The following is a 13,901-nucleotide window of genomic DNA, read 5'->3' as shown; positions in this document are numbered from 1 at the left end:
GCAGCACTTACATAGTGTGACCTAAAATGCAAAATGGCCCATGAATCGGCCTTCTCAGTGGCTGGCTTGTCCTATCCACTGGAATTACTTTCGACATCTTGGTCCAAAATGGAAAGTGGCCTATAAATCGTCATTCTCAGTGGCTAATCCTATCCTCTGGAATTCCCATCCATGGGAGACTAGGCTAGTCTCCTTGAACTCCAGCTCCTGGCATTCAAATATCACGTCCGCGGAGTCGCGTCCAGCAGAGCTGTTCAGGGTAGTGAGGGAGCTTACTCAGCTCCCCCCTGCCCTGAACCCTATTTTAGAACCATATAAGGCTTGCTGTGACCAATTTAACAACTTCTTCGTGGATAAAACCTCTCGGATAAGGGAAGGTCTTGACGCCAGTATTAGTGCAGAAGCCAGAGTAGAGGTATCCAAAGCCTCCGTGGACTCGATTATACTGGATCACTTTGAGTCTGTAGATACCAATGATGTGGACAAGATCCTTAGAAGTGTTAGGAAGACAACTTCCTCCCTCGATCCCTGTCCCTCATGGCTAGCAGCTCAAGGGGGAACAGTAGTAACTTCTATGTTACACCGTATAATTAATACATCATTGCGGGATGGGCAATTTCCATCTAGCTTAAAATTGGCCATTGTAAAACCCTTGCTAAAAAAGCCCTCCCTCGACCCCCTGATGCATAATAATTATCGGCCAGTATCGCTATTCCCATTTTTGGGGAAGGTGATTGAGAGGGCGGTTGCAATCCAGCTTCAATCGATCTTTGATGAAACGGATTATCTAGACCCATTTCAAACCGGCTTTCGGGCAGGTTACGGGGTTGAGACTGCTATGGTCTCCCTGGTCGATGATCTCCGTCTGGGCATGGACAGGGGTAGCGTGTCCCTGTTAGTGCTCTTGGACATCTCAGCGGCTTTCGATACCATTGACCATGGTATCCTTCTGGAGCACCTAGTGGAGCTGGGAATCGGAGGCACTGCGCTCCAGTGGTTTCGATCCTATCTCTCTGGGAGGTTCCAGACAGTGCAGCTGGGGGACGTGTGCTCCGATAAGAGGGCCCTTACATCTGGGGTCCCTCAAGGAGCCATTCTGTCCCCCATGCTCTTTAACATTTACATGAAACCGCTGGGAGAGATCATCCGGAGGCATGGGGCGTGGGGTTATCAGTACGCTGATGACACCCAAATAGTCTTCTCTATGTCTCCGACTGAATCAGTGACCAAGGATGGCATCTCTCCTCTCGTTGCCTGTCTGGAGTCGGTAATGGGCTGGATGAGGGAAAACAGGCTCAGCCTGAATCCAGAGAAAACGGAAGTACTCGTGATAGGTTCCCCCGGCCCAGGGATGGCAGTGATTCCACCTGTTCTGAACGAGATCACGCTTCCCGTGAAGGACTCAGTATGCAGTCTGGGGGTGCTCCTTGATTCGTCGCTCCACCTTACATCTTAGGTGGATGCGACGGTCAGGAGCACCTGTTATCAGCTTAGGCTGATACGCCAGCTGCATCCCTACCTGGGCCGGGGGAACCTTGAAATGGTAATACACACTCTGGTAACCTCTCGTTTGGATTTCTGCAATGCGCTCTACATGGGGCAACGCTTGTACCATACCCGGAAGCTGCAATTGGTGCAGAATATGGCGGCAAGACTGGTCACTAATACACCTAAGACCAGCCACATAACACCGGTCCTTAAAGACCTTCACTGGCTGCCTATTCGCTTCCGGGCGCAATACAAGGTGTTGGTTATTACCTATAAAGCCCTAAATGGCTTGGGCCCAGGGTACTTGGAGGACCGCCTCTCTCCGTACAATCCGCCCCGCACACTCAGATCAACCGGGAAGCAATTGTTAAGAGTTCCGGAGGTCAGATTAGCTATTACCACCAGGAGGGCCTTCTCTACCTCGGCCCCCAACCTCTGGAACTCGCTTCCTGACAAGCTCCGCTCGGCCACCTCACTGACCCAATTTAAGAAGGGGTTAAAAACACACCTTTTCGAGCAGGCATACCCTGGCTCCTGACTCCTGACTCCCGATGTGCTCCCTCCCCCTCGTCAGCCCCGTCAGCATTGTTGAGCTGGCATGAGATGTGGTTTTATTGCTGTAATTTGTGTTTATATGCCTTGTATTTTAATGGTTTTATATTGTATATGTATATCTTGTTAACCGCTTTGATTTTTAGAAAAGCGGTATATAAATAAAATTTTATTATTTATTATTAAAGACCTTTTTGTTTAAGCACACTTTTAATGTTTAATTGCTCACAGGGAGGCTACTTATTCATTAATTCACTCATTAATTCACTCATTCATTCTTATGTGGCGTGTGCTTCATATTTAACTTATGTATTCCTTTTAATTATTTTGTACTGTTTTAATGTGATGACATTTGTGCACCATTTAATAATTTTATAGTGTTTTAATGTGATGATTTTAATTGTCTTCAAAATTTTATTGTTAAGTTGCAAGTGATTCTTTTGTGAGTAGCCTTGGATATCACTCCAGAAGAAAGATGCTATATAAAACAAACAAACAAAACAAACAGGTTTTACAGAATTTTTATTGAAAAAGAAATGTACCATTGTGTTTTGAAAGGAGCAGACTTTTATAGCACTGTAAAGGCAGTGTTGCCTAGTTTCGTTGACTTCACAGGACTAGCTATTACCAACCAATATTGATAAAGACTGAGTGGAATGAGTGTGTTCTGCAGGAATCAAGCAGAGAATAGAACAGAAGAATAGGTGGCAATGATTCAACTCAAATGCCATGATGAATCCTTAGAACCAAGCTGGAGCATATAATTTTGTACTGATACTATTACTCTGCTTCCAATACGAATAAAATTAAGGCTGAACAGGGACTCATTCAGACCACCAACAATTTTGCCAAAACTCTTCAAACTTTCTTCTCAGGGTAATCCAGAGATATCAACATGTACAGAACTGAGACCACGACTTACAATTCCTGATCTAGTGGAAGAAATCCTGGAGAAGAAATCATATTATCTCTCATAGATTTCCCCTAAAAGCAATGCAAAAGATGTTATTGGACTGGGCCAGCCCAAGACACTTTATTGCTGGGAGAGGGAGATGACATCCCTCTCATTTCCATGCATAGAAGCAAACTGTACTGATCACTGAGCCTAACCTCATCAGTAACAATTGAACAGCAACTTCATTAGCACCAGTAGCCAGCAAACATAAATAATAATAATAATAATAATAATAATAATAATAATAATAATAATCCTGGACTCCAACAACTGCCTCCTAGTCCCAATATCTGCTGCTTTCTTGGGACATCCATCTCACCCTCCCTCCACTGGATGAAAATCTACGTCAAATTCCAAACAGAAAAATAATTCTACTAGCAAAAGGAGGAAGGGACTTGACAGGATAATACTCTGTGTATTTGTTAATAATCTGCCTTGTTATTTTAAGATGTTAACATCATCTGAATTATGCAACAAATACAGGATCTCCATGAGGTTTGGTAACAAGCTTGAGAGTTTCATCTTTTGGCACAGAAAACCACTTATCTTTTGAGCAGTTTGTTATTATACACATCCTTTCATTCAATCTATTCATTTTTTTTAAAGTGCAGCTGTTGCTCAAGAGAAACAAGTTGACCTTGCTCCTGTGGAAATGAACAGTACAACAAATGACAAACAGAGTGACAGGAGTGTGGGCTAGACATGGTGCCATAGAATGATAGGTTTGTCACAGGTGTGAATGGGATGATGGTAATTAAAAATAGAATAATCTCCAAGTCTCATTGACTTCAGTGGGCATGGCGCAACCAATTTCCTTTTTGGATTAAATTTATTTTAACTTTCATTTTAAGCAAGCTATGGTTTGAAGCTAGATATGGAATCTCTATACCAGATAAATTATCCTTGCCTGTGGAAAAGCATAATAAAGAGTGCTTCTTCTTCTGTTTGGATTTATTTATTTATTTATTTATTGCTCTCATATCCCACTTTTCTCACAAATTCAGATCCAAGGAGGCTTACAATAATTTTTTAAATGTCCAGCTAAAACTTTTATTTACAAAAGTTTAAAAGAAATTCAACATCAACATTATTAAAAGCATGATTATAACCAGCTAAAACACTAAAAACACTTAAAACATATTTAAGACACAGGCCTCTAGCAGATGGGGCAAAAGAAGGAGCCAGAGACCACTCCCACCCTGATCACTGTGGGACTGCACACAAACAATCCACTGCTGTGGCTGCCCAAAAGGCGGGGGGTTGTGATCCTTTTTGGGCTGGCTCTTCTGGGTTGGGGTGGGCTTGGCATGGCTTCCAGCTGTGTTCAGCCCATGTGTTGTGTAAACCGCATGCTTCCAATGCGGTCCAGTGGTGGTCCTTTTGGCCCATCTGTTTCGGGCCTCAGTTTCAATAAAAGATTGACACACACACACACACATTTACACACATACATATATCTCAAATTAGGAAGTGCTGCAATACTGTACAAAATATATCTTTAGAAAGGCTTATATTCACTGAATAATGAAATGCACAAATTAATAGATAGGAGGAGAAGAATCAGAGAAAAGGTACAGCAAATAGGAAAATGATTTTTGAATATCTGTTGTGTCAGATATAGGAGATTATCTCATGTGTCTTTTCCCATTGTTTTCCAGACAGGATACACAGACATTTAATTCAAAGATGAGTCTTACCACATTATCCTGTAAGCAGCACATATAATCTCCATAAAACTCATTCTGCCATACTGTACTATTCTAGAGAAACCCTGTACACATTCAACGTAAGAGGACCATATTTTCTTCTTTCACTGGAGTATTGAGCAACTGACTCTATGCAGGTCTAAGTTTACACTATTCTCCTTGCTGGTTATCTATTTCAACCACTAGGGCACATTGATGTTTTTCATGCTCTTTGTTTGCTATATCAGAGTTCCCAATAAACCCTTCAGTCTGGATTCCCAAGAGGGTAGAACAACCAGCTTCAGTTTCTATGTCTGCCCTGCCCCAGTCTTGTCACATTACCTAGTCAACAGAGGGTATGCGTGCCTATCTGTCTGTGAGACTGACACTGCTGTCAAGCCTGTTATCTTTCCCCAATTCAAAATCTTCACTGCAGACACTGTCCTTGATACTAGAAACCAATTAGTTATGCATAGTAAAACCACAAGATCAACCTTATGCTCAGGTAATATTGTCCGACACAGACCTAACAGTATTTTTGCAACGCATAACATGGGAAGTGGTTCTGCATCTTGAGCACAACACCATACACATAAGGGGAAAAAAATGTAATGACATTATATGTGTTTTTATGTTAGTAAAGTCTAGGCTAAAGCATTGTTTTGGAATAAATAATGTATTTACGTCCAGGAGCAAAAGGTTATCTTGCCACTTCTTCCTATTCAGAGATTTGCTTTATGTATCAGTGCTGCGACATCTCAGTTTTAAACACTGGTCTGTTTATCAAGCTCAAGAATGTTTGCACCTCACCTCTTTGTGGCTGGCTGCCACAGAGCTTGTGATTGGCGCCTATGACTCTGCAAGCGTGAGAGAGAAACCAACGGGAGCATAAGAAACAAGGCCAGCATTGATGAAACTAGACAAAAACAGAACTGTATGAAATCACATGCACACCCATACAAATCAATAGCCTCTCCTACGCAGCTGCCCCACTCACAGACACCAACAAATCAGACCAGACATATTCTGTTTATTTTTCTGATAGATTTCCCCATAATCTGTTTCAGATTATGTTTGCTTGTGCAAATATTTTGATAAAATATGGACCACCACAGATATCCACATGAACATACTGAGGGATATACATGCAAAATTATTTTTTAAAAAATCACAAAAAACAAATGGGTAGGTGTCACTTTAGAAGCATATATAGCTGTGTGAATTTCCCTTTTCGCTTTGCAGGCTCCAAAGTAAACCATTCTTTAAATTGCTTTGGGTTGTAGAAATGTAATTTTGACAAATTGAGACATTGATTTGACTGCTTTATGAGAGACACATATTGTTCAGTGCTCCTTCTGCATTTTCTTTTCTCATCCTATAGCTCTATAAGCATTGCTCCTGCCCAGGTTCCCTTAAGCTAAGTGGGAAATTCCTGGAAGGATCTGTGGTCTCATTCTGAAGGCTTCGTCACATATAATACACAGATCATTAAAAGTATAATCCTAACCAACCAAGGTGTTCAATAGTCTGCTGAATGGACAGAGGTTTAGCTGATTCTGCGTTGAATCCAAATGCATCTCAACCAAGGACAAAGCAGAAATTACTTAGGAGTATACTTTCCTTGGCCTAATATTGTATCTACTCTGTGGCTGTGTCCCTGGAATGGAATTTTAAATCTGTTATAACTTAGAATCATAGAGTTGGAACAGACCATAAGGGCCATCTAGTCCAACACCCTTCCATGCAGGAACTCTCAATTAAAGTATATCTGACAGATGGCCATCCAGCTTCTGTTTAAAGACTTCCAAGGAAGGAGTCTCCACCACTCTCTGAGGGGGTGTGCTCCACTGTAGAATAGCCATTACTGTCAGGAAGTTCCTCCTGTGGTTTCCAGACCCTTCACCATTTTAGTCTCCCTCCTTTGGACACACTTCAGTTTCTCAACATCTTTTTTGAATTGTAGTGCCCACAACTGGACACAGTATTCCAGGTGGGGCCTAACCGAAGCAGAATAGAGTGACACTATTACTTCCCTTTGTCTAGATACTACACTACAGTGCGCCCTCGGCTTACGCGGGGATCTGTTCTGGACTCCCCCCCGCGTAAGCCGAATTCCACGCATGCTCAAGCCCCATTTGCATGAATGGGACTCGTGCATGCGGCAGTGCGAAGGAGCGCATGTGCCACGGGTGCACACCTCATTCATGCAAATGGGACGCGCCACCTCGCGTGCCCCATGTGCTTCCTCCCAGCTTTGAACTTATGCTCAAAGCTGCGTATAGCTGTACTGTACTATTGATGCAGCCTAAAATTGCATTGGCCTTTTTAGGTGCCAAATTGTTAACTCATGTTTAACTTGTGGTCTAACTGGACTCCTAACTTTCACATGTTGTCTCGTTCATCTAGGTGTCCCCCATCCTATATCTGTGCATTTCAATTTTTCCACCCTAAGTGCAGTACCTTGCATTTCTGTGTTGAATTTCATTTTGTTAGCTTTGGCTCAGCTTTCTATTCTATTTAGGTCATTTTGAATTTTGATCCTGCCCTCTGGGGTATTAGCTTGGCTCCTTCTTCACCCTCTTCTCCAACCCTTCTCCACCTTTCATTGCCAAGCTGTAGCCAGCAGAGAAGTTTTGCAGGCAGATTGTTTTGTCAACAGATCTCTGAGTTCAACTGACAGAATAGGTAAAATAACAGTTCCTATGATCAGCACATAGTCAAATCAGTATTCCACCTGAAATATACTGAAACCCATAGAAAGCAATTAGTGTATTCATGGTCAATCCTTCACTGAACTGTGGTGTTGTTTGTTTGCTTGTTTAGATGTAGGGTTCTTCCCCCCCCCCAAGGGTACACATAAAAAGCTGCTTTATGCCAAGTAATACTTTTGACCATCTAGCACAGCATTTTCATATATTTTTAAATGTAATATTCCACCTCCTCCTGTCTCCCAAAAGAGGGATTCAAGAAAGCTTGAGCCTTCATTGTCTAGTATATGTGAGAGCAACTCTCTGTATCCTTTATATCTGATTATTTTTAGATGAGAAGATGAAGTCTGAACTTGGGACCCTCCAGGTTGAAGAGTATGTGCTGTAGTGATATTCCCTCTCTGACATGTAAATTGCGAATGTAGTAAAGAGGGCAGTGGCAACACATGTGATGTCCAGGGGCACATGTTGAGAGTAAACTCAAGGTATGTTCATGTGCTGGAAATAAATCCACTGGCTAGCCATAGTGAGGGGCAACATTTCATCAACTGACTCTGCTTTTAGCCTACAAATATCTATTTTATGTTAATTGCCATCAAGTCAACATAGGCCTCAAACAGACAAGCCAAAAAACAAAACAAAAACCTAAACAGTTTCAGGCTGCTTTGGGAGCATGATGTTTAGATGATACACATCACCAAAGCAGCTGGAAACCATGCCACAGGCACACTAAGGAGGAAAAAGTTGGACTACAAAAAAGCTGAAACAAACTTCTCCTTCCAGAAGAGTGTGCAGTGGAACAAATCTTGTCAAGAAATCCACCTGTTAAGTTTGTCTTAGGGTAAACATAAGTCAGTAATGACTTGAAAGTATACAACATACACATTATTATTGTGTGTAGTGTGTTAGTTTGTGTCATTAGTTGTGTAGTGTGTAGGTGTAGTTTTCGATATATGTTGTTTTATGCTATTAAATGTTATGTGTTAATAAAAATATTTCTGCCCAATTTTCTTTTTATCTACTTTTTTCACTGTCCAGCTCTCACATCTTTACATACAGATAAGGAATACAATGGCTTAGATGATTCTAATGTTAGTGCTCAATTGTATATCTTTGCTCTGCCCACCCCCAATTTCTCCATTCGTCTGTATCTAATGCTATACAAATTCATATACCTTATCAAGGAGTTACAAGACTACATATCCTATCTATTCAAAGATACAGCCATGTTAATCTGTAGAATCAGTATGTAGAGAGTTCTTGTAGCACCTTTGAGACTAACTGAAAGAAAGGAATTGGAAGCATGCATTTTCATGGACTTGATGGGTGGAAATTGCTAACTTCCAAATTGTGCTTCATTAAAATCATAATCACAATCATAGTACAAATCACCCCACATCAGCCTGAGTCATGCAGGGTAAATTTCCTAGTTTTTAATTTTTTTAAAAAAAATAGTGTAAACAACACATTTTTTCAGCATGTGCATTTGTAAAAAGGGATAATTCATAGGATTTTGGTAAGGGTCTGTAGCATGCATTACAAAAGCACTCTATCTAATGGAACATTTTCCACATTCATGAAAATCTTATAGCTCTCCCGGCTGCATTACGGCAAATGAATGCTGTCTGGCCCCCTTTCCTTTTACCTTGTTGGCCAGTAAAGAGCTGTGGAAGAATGAAAGGAGACACAATCCCAAAATATTGGTCAAAAATATATGTTTCTTAAAAAGTCCAGTGTGTTTCAGCCTTATCACTACTTGGCTTCTTCAGAGGCTATTCAATATTCAGGAATTTTTAGAATTGCAGTCTACACTGTCTATACAAGTAGACCTTTGTTCATTAGAAGAAAGAGCTGCAGCAATGCCTCTGGGATTTAAAAGTTGTCTTGAGCTGGGTGGTTGTAAACACCCTTTTGCAGAAGAATGTTGTAAATACCCTCTTGCACAACATCTCCTCACCAAATAATAATAATAATAATAATAATAATAATAATAATAATAATAAATCATATGTTCACACAGTCCCAATATATACATGCAAATGTCACCTACAGGATTCCAGATGTATGTTGTTGTGTGACTTCAAATCATTTCCAACTTAGGTTGAACTAAGGTAAACCTATTATGGAATTATCTTGGTGAGATTTGTTCAGAACAGGTTTGTCTTCACCTTTATTTAAGAGTGATAGTGTGATTTTCCATGGCTAAACAAGGATTCAAACCCTGCTATCCAGAGTCATAGTCTAGTGTTCAAACCACTACATCATGCTGGTTCTCCACCTAGCTATATGTACACTTTTGTTGTTGTTAGCTGCCCTCGAGTCAGTTCTGATTCACGGCGACCCTGTGGATGAGACATCTCCAAGACTCTCTGTCCTCTACTGCCTTGCCCACATCCTGCAAGCCCTTGCCCACAACCCCCCTCTCGATTGAGTATATCCATCTAGTTTGTAGTCTTCCTCTCTTCCTTCTACCCTCTACCTTGTCTAGCATTATAGTTTTTTTCTAGTGATCCATGCCTTCTCACTGTATTACATTTGTTAAATTTATGCCCTGACTTTCCGCCAACAAGGAACCCAAAATAGCTTACAACAAGGATCCAATCTGTACTGCAGAAATAATACATTTTGACACCACTTTAACTGGTCCAAGGTTGTGAAATTCTGAGATTTGTAGTTTGTTGTGGCACCAGAGTTCTCTGACAGAGGAGGCTCATTATATCACCAAACTACAAATCTCAGAATTTCCTAGCACTGAGCCATGGCAGTTAAAGCAGTGTCAAAATGCATTAATATTGCAATGCAGATTAGGCCAAATTTAAAACAAGATAAAAAAACTGATGGTGCAAAAAGTTTATTTTAAAGCAGCCTAATTACCATCATGCAAAGAAGCCTTTAATTTAAAGTAGTATAAAACAGTTTCAAAGAGACATAAAGTAAAAATGCAGTATATAAAGCCCCTTACAGTCTGTACTAGATGGGCATGCTATATGAAATAGACATGAAAGTAATCATTTGTTTCGGCGGGGGGGGGGGGGGGAAACACTGCAGCTTGTGGTGATGACATTGTCATAGCTGTTACAGAAAGGGTGGGCAAATACAGCACGATTGGAATGGGAAACAAGGGCCATACTCGATTCCCCACCCCATGGGTCAGATGCAGTCCACAAGTCATACAATCTCCAAATAGTTGCAGCGATGCTCAACATTTTTTTCAGTTTAATCACAAAATGGACTGGGCAAGACTAATAGGAGTTCCTGGAAATATATTCTCCCTCTTCTCCATAAAGCTGAAATTGTTCCTCAGCTGGACAGCTAAAATTGTAGATGTAAGCTGGCACTCTCTATTGAAATGTTTATATACCAATCAGGACATAATTATTTGAAACAGTTGCTCTGTTTCAAGAATTCCTAGTTACACTTTTTGCAATGGAAGAAGGCTGACATGTCAATCAGAATACAGAGCAGTTGCTTCTTGTGACTATGAACAACATCAGTGGGGAAACGGTCAGTTCTTTGTTCATTTTCATGAACATGCCCCCACCCTCCTCTCAGCATTTTCTCAAGCATAAAAGCAGAGGAGGGAATACAACCAAACTCTGTATTTTATGATTTCCCGTGGTGATATGTTCTGCTTCCCCACAGTAAAGGATCCATTACTGTAGTTCTGAGTTTTAAAAAAGGAAAGCAAAGAAATGGGTTGAGAGATTTCTGAAGCATGGGAGACTGTTATTGCTGCAAAGGTAGAATTTGCTTTGCTTTTATTTCATTTTCCTAAAATTTATTTTGGTGCACTCAGTTCAGCGAGAAAACCTGAAATGGATTTTTTAAGCATTTCATATTGAGCTCTAATTCCAAGTTGTGATTACTCCTACACTACCCACACTGGAATGCCAAGTAAAGTTCTTTATCACATCACAGTCTCCTAGAATTTAAAAAAAAAGGAAATCATAGGGAAATATTTGTGTGCATATATATTTCCCCTATGATTTGTAGGAACATTAGAACTTGACAACATTTTGTGTAGACAGGGGAAAGAAAATGGACAGCAGGGAAAGAAAGATGTGTAAACTAGATTAGATAGATAGATAGATAGATAGATAGATAGATAGATAGATAGATAGATGATAGATAGATAGAGACAGAGATAGAGATATATAAGTTTCACATTTTCTAACACATTAGCAATACTGGCCAAGATCCTGCTTAGAGGTTAGGTGGCATAATATTACACAAACAGCTACCCTTCAGTACTGGATTATGCCATTGCTTAATTCTGTAATGGGCATTATGACTATGCACTCACTCAGTGAACAATCCATAGCCAGCTAAGGTCAGCACTTGCAGTGCTCTTAGGCATGGACAACAATTTATGTTTGTATTGGAGGGCTTGTGCAGCTCTCAGTAGAATATTATACTTGGATAACCTCTGAGGCCTTGTCTGATGGGCTAGATAAAATGCCCCACTATGCACAGCTCCAAACTTGGTTCTGGTTCAGATGAAGTACAATCAGTTCAGCAATGAACCCAAAATATAACACCCTTAAAGGTAAAAGTAAATGTCTAGTTGCAACCGACTGTAGGGGGGCAGTGCTCATCTCCATTGCTAAGCTGAAGAGCCAACATTGTCTGAAGACTGCTCTGGTGGTCATGTGGCCAGCATGACTGCACTGAATGCTGTTACTTTCCCACCATAGTGGTACCTATTTATTTACTTGCATTTGCATGCTTTCAAACTGCTAGGTTGGCAGAAGCTGGGAATAGTGACAGGAGTTCACCCCATCATGCAGCACTTGGCCTCAAACTTCCAACCTTCCGATTTTCCATCATCAGCATTGGCATCTTAACCACTAAGCCACTGCATCCCTTAATACATTTTAAAATAACTATTTGCTCTGGATCTTCTCAGAAATGTGTATTTTATCTGTTTTTAACTTTTGTATTATTTTTAAACAGATTTATAGTTTTTTTAATGTGGGGATTTCAAACTGGTTTAAAAACTTTTGTAAACATTTTTAATTTGTTGTTCTGGAAGTTGCCTTGGGTGCTGTCCTGGGAGAAAGGGGGCATATAAATAAAATACATAAATAAATAAACACAAACTCTGAGGTGTTACTCCCTATTTCTACCATAAGAATCTCTTCATTATTATTATTATTATTATTATTATTATTATTATTATTATTATTAGCTTTATTTATGAACACCATAAATGTACACGGCGCTGTACAAAAATCAAATAAAATCAAGGATATATAAAAAGCCTGCCTATGGCATACAATCAGTTTTATTACATTATTTATAATGTATTTACTTGTTATTGTTCACATCACATCATCATAAAATTTATTCGGTCATTGACCAGTAGTCACAAAATTGTAGCAAAAGACACTGAAAATTTTACAAGTTATTGCACTCGGATATAAACAATCACATCGTTCACTTATACATTCATTTAAAATCATAATAAAACTCTTTACACTTCAAAATAATTTCAGCAGATCTGGTGCTAATCACCATTTCTCCTGAATTTAGCCTAAAATCATACAAGTTACACATGATTAACTTCATTACTAATACACTTACATTATCTTTATGTCTGTAATATACACAGATTTTGAGACATAAGCAAAATAAAATAGCAGTCTTGCTGGTAGAAGACGAGCATATCCAGAATCTGAAATATTATAATCTCAATGTTGGTTAACAATCATTAAACTCGGGCAAGACCGAGGCCAAACTTCAAAACCTCTCAGGTTCTTTACCTGGAGATCTTAATCTAACAGGTTTACTGGTTTGCCTATATTAGTTCCCGTTTACCATTTGGGATCGAAGTTTACATATAATATAACAGAACTTTGCTACCCTGAATATCACTTCGGGTGCCTGGCTATTTAACAATTTGCTAATATAAAAAGTGTCAGGGTGACCCGAGTATTTTCCCAGCAGGGGGGCAATCAATTGGAGACGGATGTCTTTGTAAAACTGGCAGTATAGAAGAACATGTTCAATGGTTTCAATTGCGCCCGTATCACACGGGCAAAGACGGGATTTGTAAGGCACTTTCCTGAATCTGCCTTCTGATACTGCTGTTGGTAAGGCGTTAAACCGGGCCAAAGTAAAAGCTCTCCTAAATTTAGGGAGAGTAATTTGAAACAAGTACACAGTGGGTGAAGTAACCCGAATTTGTTTGTTGGCTACTATATACTTGGGGAAGGCAGCAGTCTCCAACTGGCCTTCAATGTCCAGTAATCTTTGTTTAATAGACAGTTTTGCAGTATCTAGATTTAGGCCCAAAACAATATCCCTAGAAAATCCCAAAGTCCTCAGTTTCTTATTTATTTCTATTTCCCAGGAGGATTTATAGGAATCAGCCAGGATAAATTTAATCAGCCCTCCCGGATTTTTATTCAATTTGAGCCAGTATGTAAAAATATTTATCCACATGCTTGTCTCTAGCTTGCTAACTCCCGCTTCCCTTCCCTTCTAATAACTGCATTTGGTGTGCTACGGTTA

Source organism: Sceloporus undulatus, chromosome 1, assembly GCF_019175285.1.
Source record: "Sceloporus undulatus isolate JIND9_A2432 ecotype Alabama chromosome 1, SceUnd_v1.1, whole genome shotgun sequence".
Taxonomy (NCBI): domain Eukaryota; kingdom Metazoa; phylum Chordata; class Lepidosauria; order Squamata; family Phrynosomatidae; genus Sceloporus; species Sceloporus undulatus.
Note: the sequence above shows the minus strand (reverse complement) of the source record.